Source organism: Marmota monax, unplaced genomic scaffold (assembly GCF_021218885.2).
Source record: "Marmota monax isolate L192 unplaced genomic scaffold, Marmota_monax_Labrador192_F-V1.1 WCK01_AAM20220418_F8-fsc01628, whole genome shotgun sequence".
NCBI classification, from domain to species: Eukaryota; Metazoa; Chordata; class Mammalia; order Rodentia; family Sciuridae; genus Marmota; species Marmota monax.
Genome location: NW_026694660.1, coordinates 19005 through 42267, shown reverse-complemented (window position 1 = coordinate 42267; position 23263 = coordinate 19005). Strand labels below are relative to the sequence as shown.

At 40.8% G+C, this 23263-nt stretch overlaps 1 long non-coding RNA gene and 1 pseudogene across 1 annotated transcript in view; one reads left to right on the top strand and one right to left on the bottom strand.

The window, feature by feature from the left end:
• The window catches only part of LOC124078503 (uncharacterized), a 16183-nt gene extending 8987 nt beyond the window's left edge, over positions 1-7196 (bottom strand). The window contains exons 1-3 of the long non-coding RNA XR_006846933.2: positions 7054-7196; positions 6665-6803; positions 6092-6164 (exon numbers count right to left, since the gene is read on the bottom strand). This is a non-coding gene — a long non-coding RNA (uncharacterized LOC124078503). The remainder of the gene's footprint in view (positions 1-6091; positions 6165-6664; positions 6804-7053) is intronic.
• On the top strand, positions 5946-23263 carry LOC124078502 (sulfotransferase 1C2-like; annotated as a pseudogene).

Here is a 23263-nt window from a genome sequence, read left to right as displayed (position 1 = left end):
AACTGAAACATGGTTCTAGGAACAAATGTCTAAACTAATAGCCATACCCAGTGGGCCCCATAAACTCTCTGGCAGGAAGTGCAGAGAGTACACTGTCCTCTCACTCTCGCCTGATTTCCATTGCCCTCATGCAATCAGTTCCTCCCACTTTGGAAAATGAATTCAGGACAGAAATCTAACCCTGACTCTGCACCTAGGTGTAGGCAAAAGTAAACTCATTAATCAGAGTCCTGATAGGGCCATACGAAACACATCAGTTCTTGAGGAAGAAAGCTATAGCAATGTACGAGCCATGCTTTGCCAAGATGCGGTCACACTCTTGGTGATTGGGAAAATGGTGATTGATTTCCCATGCTGCCAGTTAATCTTGGGTCAGGGCACTCAATTACCCTGAAGGAGGGCCCTCCTTAGGGCCCTCTCGGAAAAACCAGGGTCTGGACCCCAACTTCCTCACCTAGTGATTCACTGCTTGCTGTTAAACACCAACTGTAAGTAATCAGAGAGACAGTCAGACGAAGAATGTATTTGCAGCTTTTCTTTGAGTTAGTCCTATAGATAAAATGTACTTAAATATTGAATATAAAATATGCTATTAATTGTGAAATGTGGGTGGGTGGGATTGTGAGTCACATAAAAGATAAATCTGAATAAATTTCAGATGACCTTTTTTAACAAAAAAATTGTTTTCCTTTAAAGTGATAATGAGCTGGGATTGTAGCTCTGTGGTAGACGTAGGCTACATGCATGAGACCCTGGGTTCAAAGCTCGAAACCATAGACACACACACAAATGATACCACTCCATACCCCAAACAATTAAATTATCCTTAAAAGTTAAAATATGAGACCTCAAGGATAACAGAATAATTTTCCTAGAGGAAAAGATGAATTATAAATGTTTTAAGGATGTGGCCTGGAGTTCCTTCAGGCTTTTGCAGAGCTTCAAAGATATATGTGATATATGAAAGTACCGGGTGCTTTTGCCTCCAGAAATACAGACTGAAGGTCTAGCTTCAAGGTACAGGACCCAGTGTGAAAGTCTTTTTTTTCCCCATTATTATAACAAAATAATTGAGATAAATCAACTTTAAAAGAGAAAAGGCTATATTGCCTCAGTTTCAGAGCTTTCAATCCATAATCTATTGGGTTGGAGTGAGCCAATACGTTTTATCAGGAGTGTATGGTGGAAGAAACTGCTCGTTTCTTGATAGTCAGGGAACAGAGAAAGGGAGGGAGGAAGGGAGGGAGGGAGGGAGGGAGGGGAGAGAGAGAGAGAGAGAGAGAGAGAGAGAGAGAGAGAGAGAGAGAGAGAGAGAGCCCTAAATCTAGTCCCACCTAAGTTTTAATAGCATAGCTAAGAAAAACTGGGGGCATTGGGCAGTTAGTTGATTTTCTCTTTAAAATAAAAGAGGGAACTGCTATTAAAGAAAGGCAAATTACACATGCTATCTTATTCTATTTTGTGCTAGTATTATAGAATACCTGAGACTAGCAATTTGTAAAGAATAGAGATATATTTTTATGGCTCTGGAGGTATGGAAATCCAAGTTCGAGGGCTCACAACTAGAGAGGACTTTCCTGTGGTGGGATAACATGGCAGAAGGCATCACATGATGTGAGAGCAAGAGGGGATGAACTTTACTTTCACAATACACAATAGTGTTGTGATAACAACTTATTGAGACTTAATCACTTAAAGATCGCACCTCTCAAAACTGTTGCACTGGGGATTACATTTCAAACACATAAACTTTGGGGGACACATTCAAGTAATAGCATATGTAGGCTACATACTGTATGATTCCACTTATATTTGTATGCATAAAATATTCACAGTAAACGAGTCAATTGACATACAAAATAAATTAGTGGCTACCTAAGGTTGACGAATAGGGGCAATGAAGGGTAACCATTAAATGGTGCAGGGTTTGTGCCACCTCCTCCTGTTCCTCCTCCTCCTCCTCCCCTTTCTTATTCTCCTCCTTATCTTCCTCCTCCTCCTCCTCCTTACTTTGTGTGAGTATGTGTGTGTGTGTGCGAGTGCGCACAAAAATGCTCTAAAATTGATTGCAGTGATGGTTACACTAGTTTTAGTTTTACAACTAAAACTATTTTAAATGGGTGATGTGAATTAGACCTCAATAAAACTGTGATTTCTTAAAGAAATAAGAGCTAGTTCGTAGCACAGTTTACTTTCAGATAGAATCTGAGAAAGGCTTCAAGTAAAATTTGATTTCAAAGCTGATACATTCGACTCTATAAAATCTGATTAAGAATATTTTGGATAGGGAGAATAACAGGACTGAAGCGAAGAGGTAGGAAATTGCAGGATGACTCCAGGGAACACTAAGTTCAGCCACGGATGGTGTCATCTTAAAGAAGACCTTGAATTAAGGTGGAAGCACCAGACTTTGGGCCATACAGGATGAGAAGTAACTGCTCTGGACTGAGCTAATTTATACGATGAACACAGTAAAAATCAGAGGAAAGAGACTGGGGAAAAGGAGAGCTGATAGAAGGTTTTGCAATATCCCAGTTCACTGATATGAATGCAGAGGGAGCAACCAGAGCTCTACTTAAAACTATAAATTCTGGGATTTTAAAAACTATGGGTTTATTTTATTTTTAAATTTTGTTTTAATTAGTAATACATTACAGTAGAATGCATTTTGACACATGATACATAAATGGAGTTTTAACTTCTCATTTTCCTGGTTGCACATGATACACATTTGCACTGGTCATGTAATCATATATGCACATAGGGTAATAATGTGCAATTCATTCTACTTTCTTTTCTACACCCATACCCCCTCCCTCCTTTCATTTCTATCTGTCTAATCCAAAGTAGCTCTATTTTCCCCTAGAGCCTCCTCCCTTATTGTGAATTAACATCCACATATCAGAGAAAATATTTGGCTTTTGGTTCTTTGGGATTGGCTTATTTTGCTTACAATAATATTCTCCAGCTCCATCCATTTATCTGCAAATGCCATAATTTTGTTGTTCTTTAAGACAGAGGAATATTCTATTCTGTATATACACCACAGTTTCTTTATTCATTCACCTGTTGAAGGCCATCTAGGTTGGTTCAATAGTTTAGCTGTTGGAAATTGAGCTGCTATAAACATGGATGTGGCTGCATCACTGTAGTATTCTGATCTTAAGTCCTTTGGGTATAAACCAAGGAGTGGGGTAGCTGGGTCAAATGATGGTTCCATTCAAAGTTTTCTGAGGAATCTCCATACTGCTTTCCCAAATTACACCAATTTGCAGCCCCACCAGCAATGTATGAGTTTACCTTTTCCCCCACATCCTCATCAACTTTACTGATGCTTATAACCTTGATATTGCCATTCTCACTGGAGAGAGATGAAATCTCAATGTAGTTTTGGTTTGCATTTCAGTAATTGCTAGAGATGTTGAATATTTTTTCATATATTTGTTGATCGATTATATTTCTTCTTCTGTGTAGTGTGTGTTCCGTTCCTTAGTCTATTTAGTGATTGGGTTATTTGTGGGGTTTTATTGGTGTTAAGCATTTTGAGTTCTTTTTATGGTTTATTTCTTATTTACAGTTGTCCTCAATAAACATGTGATGATAAAAGATATTGTTAGATAGGTCAAGGAACCCAAGGTAATGCTTCAGGTGTGAAAGATGGCAGCCCCAGGACCTGAAAGGAAATGGGGCAAGGGAATGAGGTAAGACAGGGGTGGCATGCATTCAAGTGGCTCTGGAATTGCAGACATCTACACAATTGGACACGAGGTATTTGAACTGCAGAGAAAGATCATGAGTTAGCCCTAAGAACTTTTGAGTCAATCAAATGAGGTTGAGTGTTGACAGCACTGGAATAAGGGAATTGGGAAGAGAGTAGAAGAAAAAATAGATTGCAATTAAACACAGAAAATCCCCTTTGGAAAAGGAGAGGAAAAGAGATGTCTGATGTCAGTACAGGGTCAAAGATGTCAGACTTTGGCAGGACAGGCAGCTAGGTGCACAGTTACATCAGAGGAGAATAGATTCTCTGGAAGAGTCCAAGGATTTCTAGAGGGAAGGGGGAACCTGACTCAGCACCAGTGGCATACATAATGGAAAAGAATTTCAGCACATGCCAAATAAAGTTATAGACAGAGGTTTATTTAGGAAAATAGATACACATTCAAGGGAGAATGGAGGCAATCTCAAGAGAGATGTCTTTGAGGTAAAGCAAAGAATACACATCCAAGAGAGACTGCAGGCTATATCCAGAGGGAAATAAGCAATCTATTGGAGTGGGTTATTAATATTTATAGGAGGCCTATGCTAGGGGCTGGACTAGAGGTGGAGCCAGGGAACAAGCACATAATTTTGCATAAGTTTTTCTTGTGCTTGACAATTTCCCTCATTTTACAAGGATGAGGGCCAAGGGCATGTTGTTCAAGAATTACAACTATTCCTGAGTGCACTCAGCATTTCAATGGCTCACAGATGTGAGAATCGGTGTACCTTTGAGACTTGGTGTATCTTTCTTTTAATCCTAAATCCTTCTCTCAGTTACACTTAAATTCCAGAAAGAAATCACTAGGTCAGAACAAGGTTGGGAGTTGACAGAAGAGTAGCAGTCAGTGAGTATTTAATGCATGGCCAGTTTGATTTTCCAGGTAGCCTACGTCACCAAAAATATAATCTGTCTTCATAACTGCATGCCTTTTAAAAGATAAGGCAAGGTTAAATAAATGTATATCTAAACTCTAGATTTTTGCTGTATCTTTTCTGCATATAGGTGTTGATGAATACTGTTCAAGGAGAAAGAAAAGGAGAACCAACATTTGTAAGCAGTATGGGCTAGGAAAGATGTTTTCATTATTGTTTTTAAGCTTAAAGCAACAATTGGAGACAATCACCATTTCCTTCATTTTTTTAGGTGTAGATGGACACAACACAATGCCTTTATTTTTTATGTGGTGCTTAGGATCTTACCCAGGTCCCGCCCGTGCTAGGCGAGCGCTCCATTGCCCAGCCACAATCCTAGCCCCATTTCCTACATTTCATAGATTCAGAAAGTGAACCTTGGGCTAAAGAAATCACCAAAGGAGCAGGAACTTATTTGGAGCTCTTTCATTTCCCCCCATTAATGAACCCAAGTCTATTTACTCACCACTTATAAAAGGGTCAAATGAATTGAGGACAAATTGTTGGGGCAAGGAAAAAGATTTACTTGGTAAGCTAGCAAAACTGAAGATAATGGACTAGCACCCTGTAAACCCACTCTTCACACAGGTTTTAAGCCCCCTTTATCTTTAGCTAAAGGGAAAAGAAGGGGATTCAGGTTAGGAAATGATGATAAAACCAGGTGGCTGGTAATCTGTTGATTCGGTACATCATGGCAGCATCAGCACTGAAGCGGGAGGAGAGAGTCAGATAAATCAACTTTGGGCTGCTGGTTTAAATGATTAACAAGGGCTGGGTGCTCAGGCACACACAGACCCTGACCAGAAAGGAGAGGACCTGGAAGCCATGTGCCTGTTTTCTCTGAAGCATAGCCTGGCTACACTCCAGGCCCTGCCCATTGTGGATTCTCTGCCTCTCTGAGAATCCTGGAGGGAGGAGCCAGAGCCATGAAGTGCTGGCTTCTGCTGCAGAACTGTGGGCGCCCACAGGTGCCGTCACTGGGAGGTCATAGAAAAAAAGGAGGGGTGTGCTGCTGCCAGACATTCCTCCAGACAGCCTGGAGTTTTCAGCTCAAGAAAGCTGAAATTTGCAGAGTAGTCAAGGCCACAGTTAAGTGAGCACTGTACAATCAAAGGTGATTCTTTGTCAGGCAGGTGACAACAGAGTTTTTTCCCTATACAGCCAGACTCTTTCAGTAGTGACTGTAATGTACCACACCAATAGGAGAGCCTCCCCAAGTGCCTCTACCTGCTGAAGGTCATTCAGCTGCAGCACAGAGGTAATTTGAGCCTCTGTGATTGCCATAGCCAGGGAACACCACCCTTTCCCTTGGAATGTAATTCCTGTGCCTACTGACCCTTGCTCAGGTCTTAAGGCTGCTGACTCTCTACTGGAGCTTGAAGGTAAGAATATGGCTCAAAAGAAATGCTGTACTTACCTCATTGTATTTTTTCATCTTGTGCCATGTAGGTGTTACCAAATAGGTTAACTCAAGCCAGGTCCTAAGGAAACTGAAAACAATGGCATGAAAGGTGTGTGTGATAGATACCAGTCAAACTGCTTGATCTAGAAATTTAGGTAATTACTCCCTAAACTTTCTCCCTGAAATATTCTCTCCTCTGACAGTGCTTCTGCAGCCTAGCAAGGGATCTGAGGGAAGGTGAAAAGGGCAGGAAATTCCTTCCATGGCATGGCCCTCTGCTCCCCAGCACTACTCAGCTTTCTCCACACTCCTGTTGAACCCCCTTTCCTGAGCTTCAGTCAGGTTCCACCACGCCCTGTGACTGCCTCCAACACAGTAAGGCCATGGGGATGACAGCACATTAGACAGCCCCATCTTTAACTTCCCTAGTCCTCAGACAGCCATGTTTGTCAGCACCCTGCATATTGTGGCCTGTTGAGCTCCAGGTGCCCTTCCATACACAGATGCTGACTTATGATGGGGTTATATCTTGATAAGTCTATCATAAATTGAAAATATAATAGATTAAAATGCTTTGATAAAACCTACCTCCAAACCATCCTAGCTCAGCAACACAGCGCACTGTAGAGTGTCAGCTGATTCCTCTTGTGATCATGGGGTTGGCTGGGACTTGCGGCTCTTTGCCATTGTCCAGCATCATGAGAGGATTTTACCACATACTGTAATCCTGGGAAATGATTCACATTCAAAATTCAAAGTAATATTTCTACTGAATGCATATGGCTATTTCATCATATAAAGTCATAATTCATAAGTCTAATGCAGTTAAGAACTAAGTGCCTCTTGACTCTCACGCTCTCCTCCCACACCTCAGCCCTCAGCACCTGCCTCACTCACGATTTTCCCAGCAGGGTTAGACAATGTGTTGACTGAATGATTCTCAAATCTCCATCCCCAGGCCAGAGCTCTAGACCCACCTTCACACCTGCCTAAGGGTTCCAGATATAGAGGACCCACAGGCAGCTCAGATTCCCCCTCAAATTGAACCTAGCCATGCAAAAACTGCTCCCCTCCAATGCTCCCATTCGCAACAAATTCTCTGACTCCCCAGCTAACCCCATCAGAAATCTGTTCACAAGCTTGACTTTCCCCCCACCGCCCCTTCACCTCACATTAATCATTAAGATCTCTTAAGTCTGCTTACTTCTTCTTGTCCCCTCTGCCACAGTACTAAGCAAAGATATGATCACCAACTCCACCTGAATTGCTGCAGAATTCTCCCACTGGGTTCCATTCCAATCCTTCCAGTACCCCACCCAGTGTGACCTTTCTAAAGTGCAACATGTCACCTTGGGCAGTCTCCAGCTTCACCCTATTTGGTGACCTCCTATTGCCCTTAGAATAAAAGCATACCCTGAAAGGCCCTTGTAACATCATCCATGCTCATTTCTATACACTCCCCACCCTAAAGCTCTAAGCTCTAGAAATTATTTAACATGAAGATACCTTGATTCCTTGTTCCTTTGATCCTTTGATAAAGTTTGAATGTGGTGTGTCCCCTAACCCTCACCTCCACCCCCAACTCATGCAGGAGTTTGATCTCCAAACTATTACGTATAATATTAAAAAGGTGGAAACTTTATCTTACTATAGTGTTTAGAGGCAGGGCCTTTGGGAAGTGATCAGATTAGTTTAGGGTCCTTAAGATGGAGTCCCCACAATCAAATTTCAGAGAGGTAGAGAGACCACACAGGAAATACACATATACTTCCCCTATGGTATGTTACACCTGAGTGGACCCTTGCAAGGGCCTGTCCAGTGTTGTTTGGACTTCCAGCCTCCAGAGCTGTAAGCTAAGAAAACCTCTTTATAAGTAACCTAACTTAGGTAGTTTACAATAAAAACACAAGCTGACTAATACAGCCTTCACCTGCTTCTCTGTCTGAATGTGCCAGTCCCTTCCCATGATATTATCTAGATTTCTATTCTAATACAGTAATGCACAGTTTAATACATGAATATAAAGCAAACATCCTTGTATCTGGCACCCAGGACAGTATATTATAAAAACTTGCCAGCTTAAAAAGAAGCCCCCATTTGCTCTGTCCTCTAACTTTTTAGAAGTGGCCACTGTCTTGACACTTAAGATAATCACTTCCTTTTTTAAAAGTTCTTTTTTGTTTACTTTTTTATTATTGTTTTACTCTTTTTTTTCTTTTGTGCAGTGCTGGAGGTTAAACCTGGGGTCTCCTGCATACTAGGCAAGTGCTATACCACTGAGCTACATCCTCTGCCCCCTTCTTTAGACTTCTTCAAAGTCTAATCACCTAAGTGAACATTCCTGTGCATGTCTTTTCTTTAATATGTCCTTTTAGGTGGTTTTAAAAAATATATTCACTCCTCTTTATTTTTTTTTCAAATGTCTTGTCATTTATTTGAAGTAAGTTTATTATTGTCCTGTAGACTTTCATGTAGTTTACATTTTTAATTGATTTATTTTAATTGGTGCATTATAATTATACATAAAAGTAAAATTCATTTTGATACATTCATATGTGCACATGACATAGTTGGGTCAATTTTATTCTGTTGTTACTCCCCTTTCCTAATTTCCCTTCCTCTATTCCACTGTACTCCCTTCTATTTTCATGAGATTCTCCCTTCTTTAGTTGCTTATTTCTCTCTAGATTTTGCATGTAAGAGAAAATTTTTGATCCTTGACTTTCTGAGTCTGGCTTATTTCCCTCAGCTAGAGGTTCTCCAGTTCTGTCCATTTACCAGCAAATGATATAATTCATTTTCATTTATGGTTAAGTAAAATTCAATTGTTTTTATGTATGTGTGTGTGTGTGAATAGACAGATGGATGGATGGATGGATAGATAGATAGATAGATAGATAGATCACATTTTCTTTATCCATTCATCTATTGACAGGTACCTGGACTGGTTCCATAACTTGGCTTGTAAATTGTGCTTCTATAAACATTTGTGTGGATATATTTCTATAATATGCTGATCTTAATTATTTTGGATAAAAGTCAAATAGTAGAGCAGCTTGGTCATAGAGTGAGTCTGTTCCCAACCTTTTGAGGATTCTCCATACTGATTTCCAAAGTGGATGTACTCATTCACAGTCCCGCCTACAATATATGACTATACCTTTTTCCTCACAACCTCAACAGCATGTATTATTATTTATATTTTTGATGATTATCATTCTAATTGGACTGTAGTTTTGATTTGCATTTCCATGAATGCTAAGGATATTGAACATTTTTTTTTCATATAGTTTTTGGCCATTTGCATTTCTTCATTTGAAAAAATGTCTTTTAATTAATTTTTTAAATTAATTTTTAATTAATTTTTGTCTATTGATTGGGTTGTTCGATTTTGGGGTTTGGTGTTTTTTGAGTTCTATCTATATTCTGCATAATAAACTCCTATTTGAAGAATAGCTAGAAAGATTTTCTTCTCTCTTTTTGTTCTTAATTGTTTCTTTTGCTGTGCAGAAGTTTTTTTAATTTGACGCAATTCCATTTATTGATTGTTGGTCTTATATATTGATCTACATTTTCATTTCATTGTTGTGATATATTTTAACATAAATTGCCTTTAAACCAATATTTGCTTACTGATTTGGGTTCAATGTATGTGGTAGGACCACTTCATAGGTAATGTGTTTTCTACTGAGAGACATAAACTGTCCAATTGTCTTTCATTTCGTGATGTAAACCATGCTGTGGGGTTTGACTCTGTGAGAGGCAAAGGCAATCTGAAAGCTAGGTTTGGCCAAGCTGGGCTGCCAGTTCCCTCACCCATTCTATGGGATCACTGAACCAGCTTCTTTTATTCAACTTCCAACAATCGTTTGCTGTTACATTTTCTGTAAGGACCCTTTAATCTCTAAAGTTCTGTCACTCATATTATGCAAGAACTAAGAACTAATTTATACAGGCATTTAGCCTAACACATGACAAATTAAAGTGTTTGATAAGTGCTGGGTTTGACCATTATCATTTCACTCATAGTGGTATTAATAAATATCTTCTGAAATCCCAAGAGTAACATGGCCCACTACTTCTGTCTTCCTCCTTTTGTGCATTTAAAACCCTTGTTTTCAATACAACTTCTTTCAAAACAACCAACAACAAATGTAAAAATGTGCAAAGACTTTGAAAAGACATTTCTACAAAGAAGTGAACAATTAGCTCATGAGAATAAGTTCAACATCAAATCAAAACCACAATAAGATAAAACCTCATCCTCATCAGGATAGCTATTTTATACACCCAGAAAACATCATGAGTTGGTGAGAATATAGAGAAATTGGACCCTGTGTACTGCAAGTAAGAACTTGAAATGATATAACCACTATGGAACAAGGTGCAATAAGTTTTTCCTAAAATTAAACATTATATGTTTAATTTTGGGAATTTCATTTCTATGTATTTACCCCAAAGTATGAACAGTGGGAACTCAAAGAGATATTTATATACCCAACTTCATAGCAGCATCAATCACAATAATCAAAAGGTAGAAAACAATCCAAGCATCCCTGGATGAAGTAATAGATGAACAAATACAGCACATGAGCAAAGACTGTCATTCAGCTTCGAAAAGGAAGAAAGTCCTGTAACATTCCACAATATGGGTTAATCATAAAGCTATTAAGCTAAGTTAAACAGACCACTCACAAAAAGGCAAATAGTGTATGATTTTAGTTAATTAACACATCTAGTGTTTGTGGAAACAGAATGTAGAATGGTGGTTTTCAGTGGCTGAAGAATGGGGAATGAGGAGTTAGTGATTAATGGGTACAGTGTTTCCATTTAAGAAAAAGAAAATGTTCTAAAGGTGGGTAGTAGTTATGGGGGCACAACAATGTGAAAGTAACTAATGCTACTGAATTATATAATTAAAAATGGCTAAAATGTTCAATTTCATGTTATGTGTATTTTAAAACCATTTTTTTTAAGAAAGCTCTTTTCTTTTCCCATAAGGACTCTCCATCACAAGATACTATGGCTCTCACCTCAGATTTGAAAAAACAATCACAACTGAAAGAGGTGGCAGGGATCCCCCTGCAGAGAACCACTGTAGACAACTGGAGCCAGATCCAGAACTTTGAGGCCAAGCCGGACGATCTTCTCATTTGTACTTACCCTAAAGCAGGTGATTGTGGGGCAGGGAAACAGCAGAGACCTCACCCTGCTAAGTCAGAAAGGCTATTTCCACATCAGTCAGAATTCCCCAGGATGGAAGACGTGCTCCTTGCTGTTCTAGGAGGGGGCTTAGGCTTGGATGCCTGGCATCCCTGGATTCCCGGAAGGGGCGCAGCATAGCAGTGCTGGAGGCCCCACCTACTGTGCTCAGCCATGCCCTGCTCTTGGGTGATTGTGAGCTTTTCCTTTGCTGCTCCACTCAGAATAGAGACCCAAAGTCTGTCCCACATGGACGTCCATCTCTCATGGCAAACAGGATCCTGGACCCAGAGGAGTTTGAAGCCAATAACAATCTCCATGTCCCTTCATCCTTTTCCTCAGGAAGCTTCAAGAAGATTATCTAATAGTTTTCTGCTTCTTGTCTTTCTCTTCTGACCCTCAGGGACAACATGGATTCAGGAAATTGTGGACATGATTGAACAGGATGCAGATGTGGAGAAGTGTCAGCGAGCCATCATCCAACACCGCCACCCTTTCATTGAGTGGGCTCGGCCTCCCCAGCCCTCAGGTGAGTCCCTCTGGTGAGCTCCAGAGAGTTCACAGATACACACACACACACACACACACACACACACAGAGAGAGAGAGATGCTTCCCAAAGCTGAGCATTACAGAGATCCATGTAATAGAAACTCGGGAACACAGATAAATAGAGCTATGAGAATGAAGCAATGCAGCTCTAGCATGGAAATCTGGAATTCTCAGAAAACCGTTGATGGTGCTCTAACAAACCTTTCCAAATGCTTTAAGAAATGAAGTTCCTGGTCTGATTGATATGCAGAAGAGCTTGTAACCTTGTCCAGGTGTATCTCCAAGCCAGGATACCCTTGAGGTCCTTCTGGATCTAAGTTCCTATGTAGGTGACACTGGCTTTGCAATCCAATGCCTGATGTTCTCCATCTCTTAATTATCTGTGGGGTGCTGACCCCCTATACAGGCTAACCTCTGTTTGCCTAACTGGGATTCATTCCATGTGCAATCAAGATCTTCCATTTTTCTTTGTCTCTGATTCTGACTCCACAGTAGGGTAAATCTAGACAACTGGGGTTCAAATTCTGGCTATGTCACTTATCCCATGACTTTTACCAAGTTACTTAACCTGTCTCTACAATTTACTCAGCCACAAAATAACCACAGAATTTAGCACCTACCTCAATTAGTAGTGAGGATTAACTGAGTTAATATATATAAAAAGCTTGAAACAGTGCCTGTCCGGGTGTATCATTGTAAAGTATTATTGCCAGCTACCTCTCCAGGATAAATCACTTGCCCCAGGGTGCCATCTGGTCCTTGGACCAACCAAGCCCAACTTTTGATCTTGTTTCTACACCCTGCCTCAGTCACCATTGTTTAATCTCTGACAATTGGGGAGATTAAAGAGAGAGAAAATCCTGAGCAAGATTTCTAATGAGGTTTCTTGCCAGTGGGGAGCACAATGTCCCATCACTAAGTCAGAAAAAAACAAGACAGAGCCTCCCTCAGGTCATCCCAGCAGCTGCAGAATTTTTAAGAAGCATGGTAACCAATCACCCAGTTTGGCATGTCATATGGAAGCCAAGATGGTTCTTTATGAATCAAGGTGCCCTGAGTCCAAGGAGGAACAAACAGTCTCAGGTTTTCTTTTCTTCCCAGCCACTGACAGATGAATACTCAGTGGAGACTCATCCATGCAGTGGTTTTATTTCAGGATAGACAGTCTTTGCCCATAGAGGTGAGGTGTGCCCCTGAGAGGAGGAGGGTAGCTGATGACATCGACTTACACATGTGAGTCAAGGGTCAAAACCTCTGGAGTGGATGGGCACCACTGGGCAATGAACGAGCTAGTCAGTCTCCTTCCTAAGGTCCCTTCCACCCTCTGACCAAATCCCAGGTACAAAGACATTTCACACCAAAAGCACAGAGTCTAACAGGAATACATTTGGAAAGACTGAGGAAATGTTCATGCATGTGGGTGTGCGAACAACATATAGGTGAAATCTAGGAGTAAGCCACTCAGTTCAACACTCACTACAGGCCCTGGACTGCTCATAAGACATCTGGCATTCACTGGCCTCAATAAGTTATGGTTCCATGGAAGAGAAAAATGCAGACAATATGTATGTCACAGTCAGTGGGTGAGTCAGAGGTTAGCGTGGAGTGCTACGGGCAGAATGAGGGGAGCATGGCCAAACTGCACTCCTGGAGGGGACCAGAATGATCAGCTGTTACTGTCCTTGTTGACTATTGCCTCTCTCTTCTGCCAGACCACAAGCCCCTTGAAGGCAAGAACTATTTAACTATTAGCTATTTAACTTTGTACTCCCTGGGGCTATTTCCGCAATGCAAGCTGGACTATTTCTCTCATAAGACACATGGTATATGGCTCAAATCCCAGGGCTAGGACCTCAGTGCAGAGGATGAAGGCCAAAAATGACTGACTCCATGTGTCCCCTGCTCCCTGCCAGTGAGATGAAAATGGGTTCCATAGCCTCAACAGAGATGCAAGCAAGAGAGAAGACGCATGTCCTCTACACAGGGGGCCTGCAGCAGTGGGACCCATGTGAACACAGGGGCAGAGTCTGAGCAGGAGACCAGAGAAGAGCTGAGGAAAGGCAGGGCAAGTTTGAGAATCCTTACTGAGAAGTATGGATTTAATGGCCTCTAAAAGTGGCTTTCCAACTTTCTTTTTAGTACTAGAATGCTCTCTTATTTAAAGAAAATAATGTTGGAACCACATGATCCACAATGTCACTTTTAGACAGATATCCAAAAGAATTGAAAACAGGGACTCAGACAGAGTTTACAGCAGCACTAGTCACAATAGCCAAGAGAAGCAAGCACAAAGAAAACGTAGTACATACATGCAATGGAACACAATGCTGATGTATGCTGTAACATGAAGAACACCGAAGACGTGTTAAGTGAAATAAGCCAAATGAAAAAGGACACATACTGTGATCCCACTTATATGAATACTTACAGTAGTCAAATACAAAGAGACAGAGAGCAGAATTGTGATTGCCAGAGACTTGGAGAAGAATTGTGGAGTTAGTGTTAAAGGGCACAGAGATTCAGTTTGGGAAAATAAAAAAGTTCAGGAAATGTATAATTATACACCAATGCAAACATACTTAAAGTCACTGAAATGTATACTTAGAAATGGTATAGATGGGGTTCGGAGTATAGCTTAGTGGTAGAACATGTGCTTAGCATGCCCGAGTCCTGGGTTCAGTCCAAGGCACACACACAAAAAGGTTAAGATGGTTGTTATGTGAAATTGTGATACCAGTTTCTTAAAACTTAATTGGAGATCCCCATAAATAAAATTGAGATGATCAGAATGTTAGTGTTAATGCTAATGCTAAAGTGAAAGTTTGGGGAGAAAATGTGGAAGAGCTGTGGAGATGAGAGATCATGCCAAGCTTCCAAAAAGAACTGTTCCTCAATTGGAGTGGCTCAAAAGCAGCCATGATTTGAAAGTACTAGGTCTGCATGCTTCAAGTTGTCCATAACACGGATGTCAGCTCCAGACCTGGCCCCTCCCTGTTCCAGGGCTCAGTTCTCATTCTCTTTCCTGGGACCTAGCAGAGAGACTCCCTCCTCCTCAGGGCCAGTAGAACAGCCATTCCCATAACACTTAAAGATTGCCCAGGAGCCTGGTTGACAGCAATGGAGGGAAGTTGGCATCCAGAACAACACTCCCAGCACCACACTTTTAGAAGGCAAAATATAGTTTACAGGTGTGCCCAGAACAAAGGACAAGAGACACAGGGAGGCATCTTCTCCACAGTTTCCTTCCCGATGAGGCCCATCCTTGAAAAACAGGCACTGAGAGAAGAGGGCTTAGCTCCTCAGTCAGCTGAGGGCACTTTGATTACAGGCTTACAACAGGAGACCTGATCCCCTGCCAGTCCTCACACCATGCCAGCAAAATGGGAGTTTGTGTGGAAGCCACTTCTAAGTGTAACTCCCTGCTGCACATTTAAAGTAACATGTTATTTTATGTCATTTCTTATTTCTTTATTTTAGAAATACCCTCCCTCAGCAATCAGCATTCTTGACCCTTCATGGAGAGGGATCTTCACCCATCATATACAAGAGGTCCAAATTCAACTGTGTCACCTAAGCACATCAATTCACTCCAGATCTTTGGAGCAATTTTGATTTTCAGCACTGACTCCTTTGGCTCTCCACTGGCAATTTACCTGAGCCTCTGATTGCTACACTAGAGTTGAAACTCCTTAGAGAGAAGATGTTTGCTTTATTTGTTGTCCTTTCCCCAAAACCTCAGTTCAACACAATATTGCATACAGCAAGTACCCAATAATGGTATAAATGAAAGAGTAGAAATCAAGACTTACATGCCAGGAAATATCTATGGTTTTAGAGTTGGAAAAAGTGATGGGCATAGGCCAGTCACATGGGGTTGGCTCTAGCTGGCTGGAAGGTGACAGCCCTGCTCTCTGGTCCTGATGGGCTCCATTTCAACAGGATACAGTCGTCCATCTCCTTGTCTTTGAAGTAATGAAGTAGCTTAACTTGAAGCTCCCTTATAGCCATCGTGTTGTCATTCTTCAGAATGAAAGTAATATCAGTAATATGACTGTGAGATCCCCAAAGAAAGCCAAGAAGCAAGCAGAGAGATAAGTGCATAATGAAACATTCCGGACAGAGCCTGAGACATAAGTCCCCACACAGTGCTTACACCATACAGATGTGTCCTCTTGAATTATTTTAAAGGTGTGGAAAAAGCCAATGCGATGCCTGCTCCACGGATACTAAGGACTCACCTTCCTACTCAGTTATTGCCACCATCTTTCTGGGAAAACAACTGCAAGGTAGGATCAGTTCAGCCACCTGGTGGCAGGAGGAGAGGAAGCCCACCCAGAGTGAGGCCTCCAGACCCCGGTTCAGAACTTCCTCCTCCATATCTTTACCTCTCCTCTACTTCTGAAGGGTTGACAGCTTCTCAACAGTAAGGGAAAATGCAAGATTCTATGTTCAGTGAACAGTTTCAACAAGGATGTTCCCGTGAACAGTTTTAACACGACGTGAAGGCAGAAGCTGTACTGAATTTCTAGAGAGAATAAGACATGGGGAGGCGTGAGGATCCACTGCTCTGAAGAGCAAGGCTTGCTGTGAAAGGAAGAGTGAGAACAGGGGGCCACAGGCTGGGCCATTGAGAGAGGGAAAGGGGAATAAAATAAAAGCCTTGCAGATTTTTCAAAAGGGAAAGTTGATGAACAGATGGAGCAATGAATGCTCTTGAGTAGGCACTTGGCCACAGCCTGAGCTCCTTGTTTTATTCATTCTGGTACTTTATTTATCATCTACATCAGTGCCTGTTAGATTTCTGTCACAACATAGGGCAGTGAAACATGCCTGCTGATCTACAAAAGATGAGAACTGTGTAACCAAAGGGAGTCAAGAGCACAAATTGAATATGGGGCACTGTTTTCTCAGCAGTGGAAATAGATGGGAATGACTAAGAAGGCAATTTCAGGATGGCAGGGGTGCAGGTGGGGGCACTCACATCAAATACAATGGCTTCCTTTTGGAAAATCTGGGTAAGGAGTGAGAACTTCTGTTTCCAGGATGATGTTTTGTATACAAAAACATTTGTATACCACCAATGAATGCTGCAGGACATAGCAGAATTTCCTTTTTAAATGTACAACTGAGATGGGTTTAAAAGTAAGGAAAGTCCCTAAGTTCTAAAAATGAAGAGGGAAATAAAACTCAGAGAAGTAAATTAGGCCTGGATCTGTCTGGGGAAATTTGATGACCTGGATAACCCAACAACTTAAATTTTGATGGCTGCAAAGGCACAAGGCCAAAGCCAAGGATATAAGGAACCAGAAGAATAAGGAGAATAACTGGGATACTGAAAGGTTGAATCCTCAATGGTGGGTGGAGAAGATGAAGGAGAACCCAGGGAGCCTGTCTTGAGCCTGCTCTTAGCTCCCCTGAGAATGTGTTCCCACTGTCCTCCTCTCTCAAAACTTTGAGATTCAAACTGGCCTTCCTTATGCTGTTTAAGAAAATACAATAAGTCAAATCAGCATATAATAACTGTCAGTGTTCACAGGAGGCCTGGCAGGCACATACATGGTCTGGAAGAATACAGTTTCTGTCCAGGCCCCACAAGATACCCACCTGAGCTCACCACCCCACATTACAAAATACAGAATTAGCCAAGATACTGAGATTGAGATAGAGATGATAGATAGATAGACAGATAACAAGCGGCAGAGTTAGACCTCAAGAACGTTACTTAACAATTTATCACCTATAGAAATAAAAGAAGAGGTCTGGGAAGTAGTAGGGTGTTTTCCTAGCATACAAAGTTCTCGTTTCATTTACAGCACTGGAAAGAAAAAAAGAGAGAGAGAGACAAAGAGAGAAAGAAGAAAAAAGGGAAGGAGGAAGGAAGGAAGAATAGGTTGTACAAAGAAATGAAAGATTGAATCAAAATTAAAATACAGGTATAAGATATAATTAGAAACAGAACTATTAAAGAAATATATGTCAGTTATTGAAATTTAAAACCCAAGAATAGGCTAATATGCAGTATAAATACAGATGAATATCAAATTCATGAACTTGGAGAGGGGATGCAGAGAGATGAGATAACAATATGTACAAGAGCCATTATTGTAGTTTCTGCAGGATGGGGACAGGAGACGCAAGGAGGCAGGCTTCGAGTTGGGTGGTTTGAACAATTTCAGCAGACTCTGGGGCATAGGGCTGTGTCTAATTGTCAGGTACCTGCCCTGTGTTGAGTGGGCAGGTGGATAGTGGTTCAGAGTATGAGAGCTTCATAAAGGAGGAGGTGGAACAGTGAGCTCTGGATTGGTTGGCTGCATATTTACTAGACCTTGGAATGAGCCACTCCTAGAAAGGATACTCCCTCTAAAAACAGAAAGGTTCCAAAATGTCCAAGTATCAGAATAGAGAATATAAAAGATGGTTTGATATGAATAAATATAGCACTACTGATATTTTGAGCCAGATAATTCTTTCATGTGGGTGGGAGCAGAAGGACTCTCCTATGTATTTTTTTATTAATTTTTAAAATTTATATATAAAGCAGAACACATTACAATTCATATTACACATACAGAGCACAATTTTTCATATCTCTGGTTGTATACAAAGTATATTCAAACCAATTTGTGTCTTCATACCTGCACTTTGGATAATGATGACCATCACATTCCACCATCATTTCTAACCCTGTGCCCCCTCCCTTCCCCTCCCATCCCTCTGCCCTATCTAGAGTTCGTCTATTCCTCCTATGCTCCCCCTCCGTACCCCACTATGAGTCAGCCTCCTTATATCAGAGAAAACATTCAGCATTTGTTTTGGGGGGATTTAACATTATCTCCTCCAACTCTATCCATTTACCTGCAAATGCGATGATTTTATTCTCTTTTATTGCTGAGAAAATTCCATGGTGTCTAAGTGCCACATTTTTTTTTTCATCCATTCATCTACTGAAGGGCATCTAGGTTGGTTCCACAATTTAGCTATTGTGAGTTGTGCTGCTATAAATATTGATGTGGCTGTGTCCCTGTAATATGCTGTTTTTAAATCCTTTGGGTATAGACTGAGGAGAGGAATAGTTAGGTCAAATGGTGGTTCCATTCCCAATTTTCCAAGGAATCTCCATATTGCTTTCCATATTGGCTGCACCAGTTTGCAGTCCCACCAGCAGTGTATGAGTGTACCATTTTCCCCACATCCTCACCAACACTTATTGTTGTTTGTCTTCATAATGGCTGCCATTCTGATTGGCATGACATGAAATCTTAGTTTTGTCTCCTGTGTATGGTAGAGTGATGTACAGCATTCCCGACCTTTACTCACTAGAAGCCAGCATCACTGTCCCAGCGTCACAACTAAAAATGTCTCTGGTGATTGATAAATGTCTTCTGGTGGAAAATATCATCCCTGATTATGAACCACTGTTTTACGGTGAAAATCAGCACAGCACCGAAATTACTGTTCATGGGTCCTGGGTGGATAGTTGAGAGGCCACTTTGGGGGCTGATACAATCAATGTGAATTTACCTACCTCACTCATTTTATAATAATGAGACAAAAGTTGGTTAAATGAAAAGTTAGGAAGAGGAAGATTTGAATTTGAGGTCAAAGTGACACATAAAAGGATGCTTTGTAGGGGCAGAGCTGAAGTGACTAGAGATAGAAATAATAAAGTTGGAGAGGCCAGAAGGAAGATAGTAACTCTTTTCCTGTTCCACAGTCCAGACCCTAACCATGAAGCTATCCTGTTTCACTAGGAAACCAAGATGAGTTTGTCAGAAGGCTCATCCACATGCATGTGGCATTTTTTAGTCACACGACAGGTCATACTTTCTAAAGGAGGATTTAGCTCCCTGCCACCCGTGGGGATCAGGTTAGCTAATTAAAGACTTAATAGGACCAGGTTGGAAACAGAGTATAATTGGCAAAGATACAAGGAGAGTGGTGAGAGGTTACAAAGCCACACAGCCAGCTCCGAAGTGCTAAACAGGTGTGTGTAGATATCCTCAGGAAGACTCAACCCAGGTGAACTTTGTGAAAATCCATTTCTATACCATTTTTCATCCATCTGTCTCCTTACCATAAAGTTCCTTTATGTAGCTTGAAATGCCAAAGACTGTATGGTTTCCTACTACCATTTCCAAAGGATGAATCAAGTGCTACCTGACCCTGGAACCTGGGAAGAATATTTTGAAACCTTCATTGATGGAAAAGGTAAAAGAAAATGCTTCATGTACCTGTATTCCCATTCTAGTGAGACTGATTCAAGAGAATCAGACATAACATTTGATTCTCTAGAAGTTTATGTGCCTCTTTAGGTAAGTCCTGCCGTGGATGGGGACCAGGTAGAGCAGCTTGGCTGCTTTTCCACTATAGACCCACAGCCCTCAGTAAATATCTTCCACCTGATTAGAAAGTCTTTATTCTGGGTCACAGGTTCTGTTAAGGCACCCTCATTCCAAAGGGATTGCTGTCTCAGTGAGGGTACGCATGTTTGTGCATCCTCAACAGGAAGACACTTTGGGTAACATGTTTGGACAAATAACCCCAAGCCTGTCCCAGTCCACATGACCATCAAAATCAAACAGATTAGGACTCTTAGGAGGTATCTGATGCAGAATTTGTCCCCTTTACACTTCAAATCAACAAAATCCTGACCCTCAGAAGGTTCTGTGCCATTTCTATGTAGACTGCTCTTTGTGTCTGTTACAGTGGGTTGGGGCTCCTGGTTTGACCATGTGAAAGGATGGTGGCAGAAGAAAGACAGATATCAGGTTCTCTTCCTCTTCTATGAGGACATAAAGAAGGTGAGTAAAGAACCACTTAGACCCAGGGCCAGAGAAACTTGAAGCTATGCAGGGCTGTACTTCTGAGAAAGAATCATGGCTTTCTGAAACTCATCCATTCCATTCCTATGTCACCCTCACACAGGACCCAAAACATGAAATTCAGAAAGTGGCACAGTTCATGGGAAAGAACTTGGGTGAAACCGTGCTAGATAAAATTGTCCAAGAGACATCATTTGAGAAAATGAAGGAAAATCCCATGACAAATCGTTCTACAGTTCCCAAATCTATCCTGGACCAGTCCATTTCCCCCTTCATGAGAAAAGGTTTGTGGGGCTTGTCACAAATGCTTAGCCTGCCTGGTAACATTGACAAAAAGATACTGGGTTTCACTAATTCCAAAGCAATGTATTGACTATTCATGATACCTGGTTCTAAAAAAGCTAGGTACTTGAACCTGTTGTAGTAGACAAAGCTCTGTGAATAGCAAAGGAAATGCAACCTTGTCAATGAATAAAGGCAGGAGCAACTATTGATCAAGAATTCACAGAGACTCCTGGACCTACCTAATGATCTGGGACCTAAGCAGCAGGAGGTCACAACTCTTTGCTCTATGAATCCACCACTTAAAAGGCTCAGCTATTGTCTACATTATGCATATCTTCGGTCATGACCCATTTCCTCTCTCTTTGCCCATTGTAACTTTAACTTACATTATAGTTTCTTCTGTCTCAATATCTGCTCAGACCTCGGTCATGACCATGTCAAACCTGCCCTACATCATGATTTTCAACTGTAACTACTGCTGAGAACTGCCTCCTCTTGGTATTTTTTGCTTCTAATTCTTAAAAGAGGGATTCTAATTGGCCCAGCATATATTTTTCAAGGGAAAAAAACTTCATCACTTTTATGTAAGAAATAATCCATTAAAATTATAGAAAGTTAAATCAATTCAATATTATCTCTTTAAAGAAAATCTCCTCCAAATGCTACCACCCCAAAGTTCTTCTGCTCTCTGTTTTATAAGCATAGACTTTTATTTTTCACAACAGTGGAACTATGGTTCACATACTATTTTGTAATGTCTTTTCTTCTTCCTTTTATTTTTTGGTAGGCAACTGAAATTATTTCATTGCCCTTTCCAATCTAAAAGAGTACTCAATGCTTCTGAAACAAATCAAATGATTCCATTTCTTTTCAAATAGCTGATGGTGATTTTGCAAATAGCCCTTCTTTAGGCCCTTACATACCTACCTTTCTATACACACTCTTCCTTTTTTCTCATACAAACACAGAGATATGTATACCATATGTAGTTATCCTATACAAATTTGCCCACCAGAATATGAAACATCTCTTCAGGGCAAGGCATATAGATCCAAGCCCCTCACTGATTTTAGGAGTCCTCTGTTATATCAAAGTGGCATAATAAGCATTCGTAATTCACCCATCTGTTTTTCTAGTGATAGGGAAGTTATCATTGCCTTCAGTTTCCATCTTTATGAATAATGTCACAATGAAAATTTTTGTGCATAGTTCTTATTTCCTGATACTTTTCTGTTACATAATTTTTCAGAAGAGACATTGGTAGAACAAAGAACATTTTCTAATATAAAATTATTTTAATCACTGCTTAGTGAAAAATAGTATCTCCTTCTAACTATTTTCAAATTCTTTTATGTTGATATATAATCTAAATACAAAAATGCTCAGATCTTAAGCATACAGTTTAACATACTTTGATATATATGTAGCCATACAACCAGCACCCCAATCAAGATATCATTTTCATAACTCCAAAAGGGACCCTCTCATATCCTGTTTTTATCAATATGTACCTGCAGAGACAACTGCTATTCTAATCTCTATCCTGTAGATTGATTTTACTTGTTCTTGGATGTCATACATATGGAATCACGCAGTACACTTTTTTATGTCTGGGGCCTTTGGTCAACATAACATCTTGAGATTTCTTCATGTGGTGTATTTCCATAGTGCATTTGTTTTTATGTCTGTGTAGTGCCACTGTGTGACTCTACCATAGGTGGGCTGGGTCATTCTGGGTCACCAGCTCCTGGTACCAGTCATGATTAGATTTAGAAGCCCATCCTACTGCACTGAGCCTCAGAGGGCTGCTTCCCATAGCAGATAGCTGCAGATGGAATGGAGTTCATTGAGGGATAACTGGGTGAGTCAGGCTACTGACAGGCCAAGCCTAATGTGGGTGCCCCACTGATTAACTTGGGTCCACTCAGTCTGTCCATAAGAGAATGACAACTCCTATCTGGTTTCCATCTTCTAGGAACTGTGGGGGATTGGAAAAACCATTTCACTGTGGCCCAGAATGAAAAGTTTGATGAAATATATAGGGAGAAGATGAAAGGAATCACTATAAACTTCTGCATGGAACTCTGAGGAGGTAGTAAATAAAAAGTTGGAAGACAAGAACACAAACGCTGTCTTCAATCCTCAGCCACAGCCAGATGAATCTCTGAAAGCACATTGGAAATGTTTATGATTGTGGTGCAAACCATCTCTGTAATTATGAACAATATGTCACAGCTTTGCAAAAAGGATCATGCCTAATGCCTATTTTCTCCTCTATTTTTTCCAAACTAAGAATAAGACATCTTAATAAACTAGGTAAAATATAA